The 15,404-nt window shown below is 36.8% G+C and overlaps 1 long non-coding RNA gene across 1 annotated transcript in view; it reads left to right on the forward strand.

Moving 5' to 3' along the window:
- The window catches only part of LOC148969585 (uncharacterized), a 104,035-nt gene extending 91,293 nt beyond the window's left edge, over positions 1-12,742 (forward strand). The window contains exon 3 of the long non-coding RNA XR_016149336.1: positions 12,166-12,742. This is a non-coding gene — a long non-coding RNA (uncharacterized LOC148969585). The remainder of the gene's footprint in view (positions 1-12,165) is intronic.
- The last annotated feature ends 2,662 nt before the right edge of the window (positions 12,743-15,404 follow it).

Here is a 15,404-nt window from a genome sequence, read left to right on the forward strand (position 1 = left end):
AGTGTTTCAGGCGAGAATGTGGTTGTTTAAATCTCAAATCTGTAGTTTATTTATAAAGATAGCGCCTATCTGTAAAGTGCTTCTGACGTTTGCCGCCGGCTCTGATCTCTCTAGTCTAGTGGATAAACCTTGACGTATAATTCGTCTTGTGTATAAGTCTATCTTTGGTCTCATTAAACTATAGTTTGTTCCATGGCGCAAAAAAAAAAAAAATTGTTTTTAAGGTTTCATGGCTATTTAACTTCAACAACTTTTTTTTATATTATCTTCACTATATGAACAATAAAATAAAATGACATAACCCTGTCTCTGTTTGATAAATGTCAATAAAAATCCAATGTTTCATATTTTTAAAATGAAAACAAAAAGATCATGTTCATTTTGTTATAAATATATGCAGTGAAGAGAATCGCGTTGCCTGAACCACATGGCCATGGCTAACAGGCTATGTTGTTTTTTGTTAATGAAGAGTCAGAGGGGTGTTTTATAACATATTTCGTTTTATTGTTGATGAAAAGATGCAGAGTTGTAGCAAATTTCGTTTTATTGTTGCCTAAAATATAGAGTAGAGTGTGCTGAGTGACGCGATCAAGTACGCTCTGTTCCATTTGCAGAAGAACCGGACTTGCGTCCTCGCATCCTCGGGAGTTCGTTCTCCGGAGTCGAATTTGCAAGTCTGAACTACCAAGGACGCAAGTCCGAAGTCTGCGTACTTGGTATTGAGAAACGGCTATGGTCTCCTAAGTCAGCGAAGCAAGTGCATTCTGGGAGTTGTTGTCTTTCATCCACATAAGCAAAAAATACGTTTTCTGACTTTCCTCAGTCTAGAAAGCTCCAAATTCAAAAATCATTTCACATTTTTTCTACATAAATGACCCAGTTTAAATACACATTCATCTTTCCAGAGGTGAAATATCCCTTTAAATTCTTGTATCTTAAGTATCCATAAAATCCCTTTAAATTCTTGATGTTAGTTAGATAAATAATAAATCTATATAATAAATACGTTTCGATTTTCTTTAATAAATTGATTGCATTTATTTTGTGTTCTTTACTATTATAATATGGAAAACAAGTTAGATGCATCCAAATGTTTGATGTTTGTGTAATTTGAGTACATAAATGATTAGCAATACACATGCGGTGTGAGATGTGTGGCTCAAACAGAGGAGCTCTCATTTCTTCTGTCATCAGCATTTGTTTCTGCTTAAGCAGTGGAGAAACTGCAATGATGCGGACTATGGTCATTCATCACCCACTGGTTGTTGTATAATTTAACCCCTCCTCCACCGCATTCCCACGGTCATCCATCAGCGTTACAGTAGTGATGACACCCTGATGTGATTTCTCATCAATATCACATCCAAAAACTGCTGAACCTTTAAAGTGGGTAGATAAGAGGAAGAGGAGGAAGAGGATGAAAGGAGAGAGAGAGATAGGGGAAAGACTGGCCTGGAGGATCTTCATTGTCTGCTGTAGATATTCCTGATGTATTCACTTAAGAGCTGTTTCACTTGCAGAGCCGCATGGGAATTATTTGTTGACTTGCGTTTTTAGAAGAACAAAAAGTCAAAGTTCCATCAAAGAAATGAGATGCATGAAATACAATGCGCTCTTTTTGATTAAACGAGTGACAGAGGGTGAAATTAGTTTCTCAGCGCACAGACTCACTTTCTCTCTTTTTGTCAGTTTTAGCAGTTTCTCCATCGCCTTCATATTTATTTTATTACCATACACACAAACACAAATTAAAACACTGTTAACCAGATTTTCATATCATGTAAATAAAGCTGTAAAAAAATTTTTTTCAACATTTAACTTTCAGCAACAGAATAAATGTTTCTCATGCAGCTTTTCTATTTACTTGTATTCAGATTTCTTAAATTGAACAATCAAAAGTATTTTTTAGTTCAAATAGGTCTACTTTTGTCTAACAGGTTTTGCAGTTAAAGGACAACTCCGGCGCAAAATGAACCTTTGGTCTAATTACACATTGTTACCTAGTCAACCGTTATCTGAGATTTGTTTTCATGATTGCTGAATGTAAATAGTTTTATCTCTAAAAACAGTTTAGCCTATAACGCTAGTATAATGCTAGTATATAGGGCATAGAGTAATGACAAATAAAAATCGCTTGTTATTACCACTAACAAGGCTCAAAATAGCCCCACACAAACACGGTAGCATAATAAGGGTCCCTACATTCAAACATTGAGAACTTTGTCAGTGTCCAAACAGTTTAATAAGAAGATATTTTAAACACACAGTCAACTTCGCGAATACAGGAAGAAGCCATCTTTGAAAAATAGTCTCTACCAGTCGATCTACAAAAGCCGATCCAAGTGCGCTGAACTGTGCAGAATCTCATATGGTCCGTTGTTTCCGGAAGAAACACAAACACGAACTGTTTTCTTCTCTTCAATATGTACATGTAGCCTACTGTTCGCGCGCACCTTATCACCTTATTCACATCTCACCAGTGCACATGGATCGGCGTTCGTAGATCGACTGGTAGAGACTATTTTTCAAAGATGGCTGCAACTGAAGAAAACACATGCATGCAAATAGAAAAACACAAAACAAATAGTTCACAACACACATCACAAAAGAAATGTTTCCAGGGACACCGATAAGTGACGAACCCGGCTGGGATAGCACAATATTTATTATTATTTTTTTTTTTTGCAAAACATACAGAGATGACATGTTTATGACATATAACTTTGCATACAATATGTTCAATGTCATCAGAATACAAATGAGAAGAGTTAATAATGAGCTGAAAAATAAAATTATATAAAAAATATATATACAGTGTAAAAAAATATTGTTGGTTTAACTTAAAAAAAGTAACCTGGTTGCCTTAAAATTTTAAGTTGATTTAACTGGAAAAAGTGAGTTAATACAATGAAGGAGATTGATTTAATCATCAGAAACTAATAAGTTTATAATAATTTAACTTAATAATAAGTTATCTGAACTAAATAAATGATTTAAGTTGATATGACAAAAGAAAAAAATGTTGTTATAACAAATTTTGAAGTTTTTTTTTTTTTTTTTTACAGTAACATGAGGGTAAGATATCAATCTAAACATCTGTTACACAAATTTTGTCATGTTATTTTTAAAGTTTAATTAGAAATGTTAGGTAATGCAGGGTCCAAAGAGGAGATGGCAAGTTTTAAAAGTTGAGACTCTCACACACAGATATATAACACATATTTTAAAAACTTTTTTGTATTTATTTGCAACAGTTATGTTATGTTAACTGTAATAATGAGACATTTCTGTCGTAAGAACAGCCATTCAGCTGACGGACACCGTGCTGCATTATCATGGGGACTAGGTGAAAATAATGAGGACATCATGTTGTCTTTCGTTACTCCCTTCACCAAGTGCATTCCAAATGCCAACATAATGGCACACAGGTGTCCTGCTCACTCCAAAAGTCCGCCCTTCGAAGGGAGTTGGGCACAGCAATAAGGCCCTGTCCCAATATCTGCACTTGCGCCTTGAGCCCCTTAATATGCATTCTCGCTAAGGGGTACAAGACGATAGGGTGTCCCGATCCTCCAGGGGTGATCATATGGGCACTTAATGCACCCCTTTCGCAAGTGCACATCAGACCTCACTTTCCTATGGGATATTACCCTAGAAACCTCGTAGTGCTGTGACGTTTCGAACAGCTAACCAATGGGGAAGAACAGTTGCTATGGTGCTGTTTGGGAGAGGATACTCCAAAGATAAAGGAAGCCAGTGTGGTGAAGTGTTTTTCAAGGCTGCGAAATTTATTCAGTAAATTTATTTACTTGTTTATTTATTTATTTGGTGTTATTGAGTCACAAAATGTAGTTTTAAGAGTTTTTCAGTAGAGAATATAGTTGTTTAAAGCTCAAATCTGTGGTTTATTTATAAAGATACAGCGCCTATTTAAAAAATTATCTGACGTTTTCAGAGTTCCAGGTGATCGGGCGCTCAGCGCTCATGTACCCCGCCTGGAACAGCCTTACCTTGGCTAGTCATTCTGACGTTTCCCGCAGGCTCTGTGTCTAGTGGTTAAACATGAGATATAAATCGGCTTGTGCATATCCAACCCGATCTCACGACCAAATCGTAAGAATTCGACAATGATTAAAAAGTGGCTATTTCGTAACAATTCATACGCCCTCCCTCGTACGAATTAGTACGATTTTGCTAAATCTTACATATTTTGCGAATTGGCCAATTCGTATGAATTCGTACGAATGACCTACCCCTTACCTCGCCCCTAAACCTACCCATCACGTGGGTTTAGACAAATCGTACGAATTCGTACGAGGGAGGTCATACGAATTAGTACGAATTGGACACTTTTTAATCATTCGTCGAATTTGTACGAATTGGTCGTGAGATAGCGTAGGTATATCTAACGGGTGATCTTTGGTCTCATATATCTATGACTTGTTCCCTGGCAAATCATTTTGGCTGAGGGGAAAAGTGAAGTTTCACAACTTTATATATTTAGGCTATTTAATTGTAGCATTGTAACGTTAGCCTGTTGACTTATGTTTGACTGAATCTTTTAAAGGAGCTGTATGTAAGAAATTTATTTCAAATAATCATAAAATGGCCCTATACGAATGTCACTAAATGTCACTACACATTAAGAAATCATGTTAATTTCAAATACTCATGTTACTGACAACAGTAGTCCGGTCAGGATATATAATCGGTCATTTAAAAAGTGAAATTGCAGAAATTGCAGCAGTCATGTTGTGTTTTGGTCTGATGCTCCACCCTCCACCGATCTACCAATCACAAAGTCGGTAGTGTTGCAGCATTCGGGTTGCCAGCTCTGCTCTAGTTACCACACCTGCAGCTACAAACGTGTGGGATAAAAAAATATGGGAAACTGCAGACTATGGCAAACTTGAGTCAGGGGGGAGGGGAAGGGGATACACTGCTCTACAGTAATTTGAAACTGGAAAAATCTTACATACAGCTCCTTTAACTTGCTTTATTTCTTGACTTATATAGCTTCTTATCCTTTTTAGGCTACTTATACGTTAATAATGGCTATTATTGATCAATAAAAATAAAATTTATCAAAAAGAGACAGGGTTGTGTCATTTCATATAGCCTATGTAAGACTATTTTAATACATAGCCTATATATAATATATCAAAAACATGTCATATATTTTTTTCATGTATGATGGGAAGAATTTCATATATCAATTTCCATAATAACATAATTAAAATTGCATTTCGAATCGCTGTGAATGCAGTAAGGCAGAATAAGCTCAGGTAAACCTCAATCACAATTTATCTTAGCCAAATCTGTTTTAATATTAATAACATTAACAGAAAGGTTGTTTGCTAAGAGTAATAAAAGATATACATTTTTTCGTTCAAAGGATTGCGTCATGTTACAGCTATTATAAGCAGCACGCACATTAGCCAAATTAACGGTGTTTGCTGATCACAACAAAAGTGACAAAGATTGTGACGTGTGCAAAACTGTTTCATTTTTGCTCTTCACAGCTTCAGGCCCTTGCACATTTTCTCCGCTAAATGCACTTTCAACAAGTGAAGAGGAAGGCCTTAGCCCTTTAACTGACTTCTCAACCAAACGGTTGAGCACATTTTGAGTCACTATATTTTATTGAGAGGAGTACATAACTTAACTCAAACTGATTGAGCCATCTCTATCATCTAGTTGAGGTATATTATGCCAAAAAAAAAAAAAAAAAAAATCCACTAGATTTTACAGTGTCAATTAACAGCACTTGCCACAACACTTCTAACATGGATGTTAGAAACAAATAAATCCCCCAAGCCATGTGAACTGTTTTTGGTAAAATTTTGGAAGCTAAGCATCATTTTTTTTACACATTACACTGTGTATTTTGTAACACAAAATTATGTTACTTGGTGCTATGAAAAAACATATATTTTTTATTAATTTTTCAAAAATATTCTCAACCAAATGGTTGAATTGGCACATAACGGTTAACTGTCACCCCCCTTTTTGAGAATGGACATTACAATGCACTATTAAAACTTGGTTGTAATTCAAGTATGCTTTGGACTAAAGACCTAAGTGTAGTCTTGTTTTAAAGAAAACACTCAGCAGATTATTGCTGAGGTAAAAGCACTTCCAAAAAATAAAAGTATGAAAAAGTTATTACATTTACATTAAATAAAATATACTGTACTAAATATTTTTTCTTTTATATAAAATATATATTTTAGAAAATATTTTTTTTCTACAAAATTACTACAAAATCAAAGCCATATATCTAACCAAGTTGTGTTCCAAATTCTCATTCTCATTCTCAAGTTCTCATGAGATTTTGTTTTGGCATAATACCAGATTTGTTTTGCAAATGTGTTTTGTCAAGACTAGAAAAGGTTTTGATCATAAATTATGATGGGCAATGAAAAAGTATGGCAAAGTATGTGTATGAATTCCGGTACCATTTATTACCATTAAGTGACATCTCAACCATTTGGTAGAGGCCGATATTTTAAAAATAATGGGATGTGTTGAAAAAAATACATTGAGTGTGGTTACTATAGCGACATAAGAAGATAAGAAATGCAAAAAAAAAAAAAATTCCATCACTTTTTTTCTTGGTGCGGACTTCAAATGGCTTAGGGCGTAGTATTGGAACAGGGCCTAAGCACGTCCCAGTTGGGTTCGTCACTTATTGGGGTCCCCTGGAAACATTTCCGTTGTGTTCTGTTCTATTTGCAGCACGTTTATGTATTTGGTGGTGTTCTGAACTTTTACTTTCTATTTGCATGTGTTTTCTTCAGTCGCAGCCCGTTGAACTCTCTCGGCCACTGTACCATGTACTAACATTTACATTAATCATTTGATACAATGCACTTATTTTGGACCTACATATTTGACTTATATTATTATAGTTACCTGCATGTGTCACATTGTCAGTTTGTTTTGATTTCTGCTCTCTTCTGTGCTTGATTATTCTGTTAATTAGTTAACAGTTCTGTCTTCCACCCCCTTGTTTGTTTCTGTAGTTTCTAATTATTTGTTAGTTCAATTCAGTTGTGTCTTGTTAATTTGCTCTTACGGTCTATTTAAACCCATCTCGTTCTTTGTTAGTTCTTGTTGTTGCATTAATTCAGTTGTTGTGTTCCAATTCATACTCTTGAGAATCTTTGCAAGGTTTTGATTTCTTTTAATAAAAGACTGCTGCAATAAGATACTGCCTCCATTGCTGCTGCTAATTACATCTGCCAATGAACGTCTATGAACACCTTTTTCACAATTATATTTCACAAGCAAGCGTAGAAATAGGGTGTTGCATCTTTAAATATTATGTTTGAATATTGTGCAAATAATACATACCACAAGAGGCATTTCAAAGAGCAGTCTGATAAGATAACAAAGTTGGGCTTGTGAATATCTCAGCCATTTTTTATGTAATTTATGCAAGTGGGCTGAAATGCTATGGCTCATCAAAGAAGTTTTCAAATAAGCTCTTCTGTCACAGAGAGCCACTTCCAGTGCTTGAGAAGTGTGCAGAGCTCTCTGATTTATTTTTAGGACATGCAGTGACTGTGAAGGAAGGACTTAGTTTGAATACTTTTCATAAGATATATAATAATAATAATGAACCAACAGTCTTACCACAGTGAGGGAAATTGAGGGAAGGAAATGCCAGAGGGTTAATATAATGCTTTCATAAGGGTCTGGTGAATCACCAGAATACTTATTTTGTACTTTATGCTTTAGATGAAGAATACATATTAGCAAGACAAGTTTAAAAAAGTGTTAAGGTTATTTAGGTCTCATGTTGAATAATCAGGCATTTTGAGGAGAGATTTGAGGTAGGCTAATGCTGGCCTTATTGCTAGACAGTTGCTTAAAGGGTTAGTTCACCCAAAAATGAAAATTAAGTCATTAATTACTCACCCCTATGCTGTACCAACCCCATAAGACCATCGGTTATCTTCGCAACACAAATGAAGATATTTTTTTATTAAATTTGAGAGGTGGATCACTGCTACACAGGCTCCTAAGGGATTGAAACTTGACGGCCCAGAAAGTCATTGAAGAAAATGTTTACGGCGAGAATACTTTTTGTGCGGAAATAAAAAAAGTATTCTTGCCGCTTGATAAGCTTATATTTGAGCCTCTGTAGTCACATGGAATATTTAAACATTTTCTTCAATGACTTTCTGGGCCGTCAAGTTTCAATCCTTTAGGCAGCCTATGTAGCAGTGATCCACCTCTCAAATTTAATCAAAAATATCTTCATTTGTGTTGCGAAGATGAACGAAGGTCTTACGGGGTTGGTACAGCATGGGGGTGAGTAATTAATGACTTAATTTTCATTTTTGTGTGAACTATCCCTTTAACTGTTCATGGTTGTTTGTTTTAGATAACACTTTATTTCAATATTCCACTTTAGACACTCACTATAAGTAACTTTGCAACTATATGTCAACTACAGGCCATTAAGAGTATTAGTAGACTGCATACTTAATATCATTAACAGTTTATCATGATGCCCCTCCCCCCTCCCAACAGGCATTGTACTGACTATACAACATGACATCATGACTTTTGCGTAAACATATACGCCACTTTCGCGCCAGGTGGCGTGTTATCTCTACGCATTTTGAGCTATCCGCGTGTATGCGTATATGTCTACGCCATTAACGTTCGCGTCATTCCGCGTGTCTGTACACGCAGTCAAATCTCTAGTCATAAATGCCATTAACTCCAGTGACGGTTAAGTTTAGGGATGGGGTTGAGGTAAGTCATATCTTTTTCTTTCCTAGGATGGTAAGGGAACAGTCATAAATGCCATTAACCCCAGTGATGGTTAGGTTTAGGGACGGGGTTGAGGTAAGTCATATATTTATATAACGTTAAGTCAATGGCGTTCATAAACACGCTGAAAGGCGATTATGCGTCTTGATAGCACGCCAAAAATGGAAATACGAATTGGCGTGTCATACACACGCTATTTCATGAGATCAGTCTGGACTATAAGTAACTTTGCAAGTTATTCTACTAATGCGAACCTAACGCCTAACCATAACCCAACCGTCTACAAACAGTCTACTAATACTCTAATGAGAGTTAGTTGACATGTAGTTAAAAAGTTACTTACTGTATAGTTAGTAATGTCTAAAGTGGACTATTGAAATAAAATGTAACCCTAGGTTGTCATTATTGTTAATAAAAACGGAGCCATTTTAAAGCTGTTGCGCATTAATTTTGGCAGTAACTGAAATAAAAACACAAATAAGTTGAAAATAGACAACACTGTAAAAAAAAAGTGTTGTTTTCAACACTAGTCTTCACTTCATGTTATTGGGTGTGGAGGGATGTTGCATTAACAGTTCCAAGGTCTCATGAATTTAAGTAAATTTTCCTTGTGCTCCTGAAGCACTGACATGTCATTTACACTGATGCAACTTTAATATCCTCCCTGAAAGTAAATGCTGAATCAGTATAGAAACACCTCTGCATTTCTGGAGTGAATGTAGTACAGTAGATCTGAATGAATCTTTCGTCTTAGACTCACATCCCTGAGTAGTGGGGTGTGAAAAAAAATGATTGTAATGCAGGTTGGAAGTAATGAAATATTAACTGTTTAATATTGGTACGCGATTGGGATCACTATATCCATCTGGCCCCTGGGAAGGAAATTTTGGGGAGTCCAACAGTCATGTGAATTTCACCCTGACAGTGTACTAATCTAAAATGATATCAACTACCGCAGACACTCTCCACCACAGCGTAGATTTCTATGCATTTCAAATGACTTTCCATTGTCAGACATCAGTAGCCATTTAAGGGTTTGTGTGCTGGCTGGAAAGCTGTTGGTTTATATATCCATGCTATAGTCCAATCACAAAGTTATTTGGCATAGGCCCTGTCCTGGTCTTGAGGTATGCTGGCAAGTCCTGAAGAGGACAGCAGGGGCTGAGCAAACACCTGAATGGATGGATAGGGATGGAGGGGAACTATAGTTAATTCACATTGAGATGACTGTGAAAAGTGTCCTTATCAACCTGAATTCAGTAGGGAAGGAAAGAGGAGCCTGGTGGAGCCAAAGGGGTGGTGGGTCATGGTGGAGGCAGAGTGACGTGTAAGGCAGAACACTTGGCCTGTAGTCGTATCTGCCTGTTATATTATGTGTTTTATATCATATAATATTCAGGCCCTGTTTACACGAGAAAGCTCGCGGGTTAAAACGTAAAAATATTTTATCGGATGTGCCTGTGTTCGTTTACACGGCGACAGCATTTTGGGGGCTTAAAAACGCAAAAAAAGTGAAACCACACTCCAGAGTGGAAATCTTAAAAACGCTCCACCGCCGCATTCCCATGCAAACTGTAAAAATGCAAGTCTGCTTGACAGTGAAGGTTGTACGCAGGTGCGCAGACTTGCTGTTGTTGTGTGGCAGTGCTCCACATTGCCACCTAGCCGCCTGGAGTGCATACTACATGCACACGGATTTCCCACCGCTCGTCTAAACGCAGAATAAAAAGTGATAACGCAACGCCACTTTTGCGTTTTCTCTTCAGAATCGTGTCTGTGTAAACATAGCCTCAAATGGTTAAGGGGTAGATTGGGTTACGTGTTAAAACTTTTCTAAATAGCATAAATAAATTGAGAATCACACTCATAACCCAATATATAATTTCACCATGGCGATTACATTCCCATGCCCAAATCATCTGTGTATGACGCCAAAGGTTCTCATTGAAATCAATGGAGTACCATGCGCATGATGAAAATTAAGCTAAGGGGGTATCCTACGCGTTAAAAAGTGACGGCGTGGGGTCCTGACCAAGCTTCAATATGTGACGAGTTGTGAAAACGTGTTGGTTGGTAAGTCCATATTTTGTCAGTCAGTTCTTCTGTAACAGTAGTCCACAGGTACAAAGAAGTAGAAGATTACAGGCAGTAGATGGACAATATATAGTTTTTATTAACGATGCATAACAACATATAGAACAACATATGAGAAATGCTAACTACATAAACCATAAACGATAACCGACAAGGGAATGATCATAATGGGGACTAAATACAAGTCAGACATAATGAAAGACAAGTGTAAATATTAAAGCTGCAGTCCGTAACTTTTTTTGTGTTCAAAATTGCCCAGTACCTGCGTTACTCGTCATAGACATAAACAGAGATAAGTAGCTCCAGCTACAATGTTCTTCCGGAAGACGCATGCAATTCTGCGAAAGTTAAGGCCTGCAGCTTAAAATTACTATAGAAAGAAATGAGTACATATTCAGTAACCCAGGAAAACTAAACAAAACAGAGGGGGGAAACAGGAACTAAAGGAAACAAAACAGAATATCAAAATAAGAGTCCATAATAGGTAGTATTGATCATATTTCTTCGACACCAGAGGACATATAGAGTCAGATATTTCTACCTGATCTGACTTAAAAATTACTTTCATTAGTGTAAAAATATGGAAATGTTCACAACACGTTTTACTTTTGCAATGTGAAATATATGAAGGTAAAATAATGACAAGAATTGCATGCGCAGGGTAAGATTTGTGAAAGAGTACATAAGATTGCAAGCGTAAAATAAATTTCCATGCGCAAAGGAAGATTTGTAAAGGTGTAAATTGCCCTTCAAGTGTAAGAAAAAAAATATTTGCAGCATTTAACTGTTATTCGTAAGTGTAATTCATGTATTTTGAAGCTGCAGCTTCATGCTAACGCAAAAGATCTATATTTTTCAGACTTTCATTTTTCCGCGTTTACACTTTTGGCACGTTTTTTTTTGCGCACAAATGCGGCCAAAATCATTGCAAGCCTGTGAGCAGCAATCTGCAGGCAAAAATAACAGAAGCAGGAACTGCAAAACGTATGAATTGCGTAAAATCAAACTTTGTGTAAAAAATAATAATAAACTGATCCTCAAATCCTCCTTTGCACATGCAAATTTATTTTACGCTTGCAATCTTATGTACTCTTTCACAAATCTTACCCTGCGCATGCGATTCTTTACCTTCATAGAAAAATTTCCAGGTGAAACGGGATATGCAACGATAAAACATTGCATGCAAAAACCTTTTGAGTGCAAAACTAAAGTAGAATAGCAAATCAAAGCATGTTTCATGTTCTTAACTTTTCCTCAATTCACTAAAAATATCTTCCTTTTCAGGTCTTCAGAGTGAAGCCAGGTCTGCTCGCACAGCAGGAAGTCCAGAGTGAACGCTAACAGTGGCTGATGCTAGGAAAAGCCAATCCAGTCTGGGAGCCTCTGAGTCAGCGTGAACTCTGCTTTTCCCTGTTCCTTGGTGAAGATGGAAACATCCGCAATCGTACTCTCCATGGAGAATTCTGATTAATGCTCCGTTTGTGTTTGTATGCCACAAGCAGCCAGTGGGGAGGGATGGGAGCCTTTTAACGAATGCAAATGGAAGTCTATTCTTGAAGGTGCACTGCCCACCAGAGAGTTATGTTTTGGTTATGGGGATGATTTGATGTTTTTGCACATATGCATAAATGCATTAAATGAGATTATAATTTGAAACACTTACATAATCAGGCATAACTATGTTTTAGTGGAGTGTTCCAAGCATTAAAAATTAAATTGTAAAACTTTTAACCCGTTCTCATCCCAAGACGTCATCTAACTGACGCTTTTGACCATACGTCAACATCCGACGCTTTAGGGCACCCTTTTGCATCAGTTAGATGACGCTATCCTAGGGCGTCATTTAACTGACGCTTTACCTGACGTTAAAGCGTCGGATGTTGACGTATGGTCAAAAGCGTCAGTTAGATGACGTCTTGGGATGAGAATGTGTTGTCAGTGTAACCTCAATAAGTAAACAGAGAAGCATTGCATTCCATAAGATTACATACAAGTTTGTGTCTTAAACTCATCAAGAAACCTTGTTCACAATCTTTTGTATTTCCACACTCTGATGAAACAGAGTATGATTTTGAAATTATTAGATTTTTTTTTTTAAACTGGACACTGAGCAAAGTTTTTAGAGTGTTGCATTTTGATAAAAAAAAAAATGATGTATTGCATCAATGAATTGTTCACAATAAGACAAGGAATGTGGGTGGATGGATGGGATGTGTTCAAAATCGGATCCTATCATTCTACTCTTACTACACTGAACAAAATTATAAACGCAACACTTTTGTTTTTGCCCTCATTTTTCACGAGCTGAACTCAAATCTAAGACTTTTTCCTATGTCCACAAAAGGCCTATTTCTCTCAAGTATTATTCACAAATCTGTGTTAGTGAGCACTTCTCCTTTTCCGAGATAATCCATCCACCTCATAGGCGTGGCATACCAAGATGCTGATTAGACAGCATGATTATTGCATAGGTGTGCATTAGGCTGGCCACAATAAAAGGCCACTCTAAAATGCGCAGTTTTATCACACAGCACAATGCCACAGATGTCGCAAGTTTTGAGGGAGCGTGGAATTGGCACACTGACTGTAGGAATGTCCACCAGAGCTGTTGCCCGTGAATTGAATGTTCATTTCTCTACCATAAGCTGCCTCCAAAGGCGTTTCAGAGAATATGGCAGTACATCCAACCGGTCTCACAACAGCTTACAACGTGTAGGGGGCGGTAAAACTCCTAAGCGGTGAGCAGCCGGTAACAAGAAGTAGGCGAATGAGAACGTCCTCGTCTCAGTTCTCGCGCATGCGCCCATAAGGAAGTAATGGAATAGTGGAATAAAGTCGTTATTTATGTTAGTAGTCTCGTCGCTTGATAAACTTATAATTGAGCCGCTGTAGGCACATGGAATATTTAAACCTTTTCTTTAATGACTTTATGGGCCGTCAAGAGCCAGTCCCTTAGGCAGTCTATGTAGGACTGATCTAGCTCTCAGATTCAATCAAAAATATCTTTATTTGTGTTCCGAAGATGAACGAAGGTCTTACGGGGTTGGAACAGCATGGGGGTGAGTAATTAATGACTTAATTTTCATTTTTGGGTGAACTAACCCTTTAATTTCTTTTCGACTGAGGAAAGAAAGACATGGACATCTTGGATGACATGGGGGTGAGTACATTTTTTTCTCAACTTTTCAAAAGTTTTTTCAAAAGTGAACTAATCCTTTAATTATACTTAGACCATTACGCTAAATATAAACAAATCTTTCTCATTTTTGCATTCTTATCCTGAGTTAACCACAGGAAAAAGTGTCCTAAAATAAACAATAATGGTTTATGATCTTGCTTGGAAAAGAACCATATATTAGCATATTATTATTATTAGCATATAACTGAAAACTGTAGTATTCTACACGGCAAAATGTGGTGGGTGGACCTGCAAGGAGCTATATTGTTATATAATTTGATTCAAACATGATAATTTTATTTTAGTCTAGGATCGACTGAATTTCAGTATATATTTTTTAAGCAAAAAAAAAAAAAATCGAATCAACTAATTTTAAGTGAAAAACATAATTTAATTTCACCAAATCATTTCTTTGTAAGGACACAAAATACAATAAAATGGCTATTCTAGAAAGGTCTTGCTGAAAAAGTGTCTGGATTCAGGATAACTTAAAGTCCCCGTGAACCGGAAGTTGCAAACGATTTTTCTCCAGTGCTGTGACGTATTTCCAAGTGAAACGGAATATTGAACAGAGGGCAGGGTTTTACTCTAGCGCTCCTCCTCTCCATCTCTCGCTCATAGCAAACTAACGGTTTGAGGGGAGTGGTTAAGCGTTTCCCCACCCAAACTGTGAAACCTACGTCATCAGAAAAAGAAACCGTTCCAGACCGGAAGTAACTTTTCAGATTTTGATTAAAGATTACTAAGGTAAAACATTTTTTTAATATATATTCACTTGCACGGATTAATTGTTCACCACAAGACTATGCGCTAACAAAGTAAATAGGTTCAATTTTGATTTCACGGGGACTTTAAAGAGCAAAATGGTCCCACAGAGCTCCTCTCTGGTTCAAGAGAGAGTGGATCCAGTGCAGCAGTAGGACTCAACAGCCACTGCTCTGTGTAAAGTGCAGGGCAGGCTTTCTACAATACATCAAAGCCTTTAAAAGAGACTGATTGATTAAAAGAGAGAGTGGGTGGCACTCCTCTCCAAAGCTTTCTGAAAATGGGCTTTCAGCTGAGACATACTCCATAGCACCACAGATAAATATTTGCCTTCATGCAGGTATTGGAGGAAATGCACATTTCATTGGCTTATAATAAATGTTTTATAACAAGACACCCTGGAATACGTTTTTCCAATCATTCTGGGGTTAATGACAGCTCAGCTGTTTAACTGATCGTTATCCTGGGCATCCCTTATATCTATTTTTGTATGTTTTCCGTTTCACTCCAAAGTCTCTTTGTAGAAACTATATATATATATATATATATATATATATATATAGCCCTCTAACCTTAACAA

Source organism: Pimephales promelas, chromosome 22 (assembly GCF_988280905.1).
Source record: "Pimephales promelas chromosome 22, fPimPro1.hap1.1, whole genome shotgun sequence".
NCBI classification, from domain to species: Eukaryota; Metazoa; Chordata; class Actinopteri; order Cypriniformes; family Leuciscidae; genus Pimephales; species Pimephales promelas.